Raw genomic sequence first — 1,029 nt, forward strand, 5'->3', positions numbered from 1 at the left:
ATATATATATATAATATGGCCTTTACTAGTTAGTTAGAAATAATAATATCCCAATATTTTTGAGGACCACCGATTGAACAGAATATGAAGCATTCAGAATTAATACGTAATTATTATCTCATAAAGTTATTTTTTTCTTTATTTCAATTTTTTCTTCAATATAAAGAACAATTTTCTAAAAAAGTAACTATTAGTTGAGTGATTATTTGAAAAATCAATTCTATTATGTTCTATGATACATTCAAGATTTAATATGTGTATCACGACCCAAAAATGGACGTGATAGCACTCGTCTTATCTTATCAAGTCAAGTCAGCCTAAAACCCAACTAATACAGTGAATGCGGAAGTAAAACGTGAATAAAAGTCTAATACTATAAAATACTGCGGAAAACAAGGTCAACTTAATTAAACCCCCAAAACCTGGTTGTCACGTGTACAAGCCTCTAAAGTATTACAATTGATTCAAAAGAAAACACTAGTCTCAAATGACCTTGTTTCTAGAATAGAACAAGATCATAAATAGGAGTAAGAAGGTCCGCTGAGATGATAAACAGCTACCTCACAAATCTCCAAGAAACCTCGGAAAAGAAGAGAATGACAAGTAAAATCCAGGCTCGTAACCTACAAAAAATATTGTAGAAGCAAGGGGTGAGTACCAAACCACACGGTACTCAGCAAGTACACCTCTAAACACAAGCTAAGGGAATAGAATACGGGTACTCCTTACACCCCAACCGAACCTCCATAACTACAACCTGCATAAAACCAGCCCAACCTAACAGTTCATAGTTTACATAGCACCCAGCTCAACAACAATCACTTTAACAAATTACATATCCTCAACAATAAACTCAATATTCATCAATCACAACTTTCACAAAAGGCATTTACAAATATCAACAACACACAAGATCAAGTTCATTAAATAGAGGTAATCAAACATCAAGTACTTTCCAACCACCAATAAAACACATAATCATCAAGAATGAAGAATGTCATGGGATGCAATGCAATATGACACCATGAA

This window comes from Solanum tuberosum, unplaced genomic scaffold, assembly GCF_000226075.1.
Source record: "Solanum tuberosum cultivar DM 1-3 516 R44 unplaced genomic scaffold, SolTub_3.0 scf00477, whole genome shotgun sequence".
Lineage (NCBI taxonomy): Eukaryota > Viridiplantae > Streptophyta > Magnoliopsida > Solanales > Solanaceae > Solanum > Solanum tuberosum.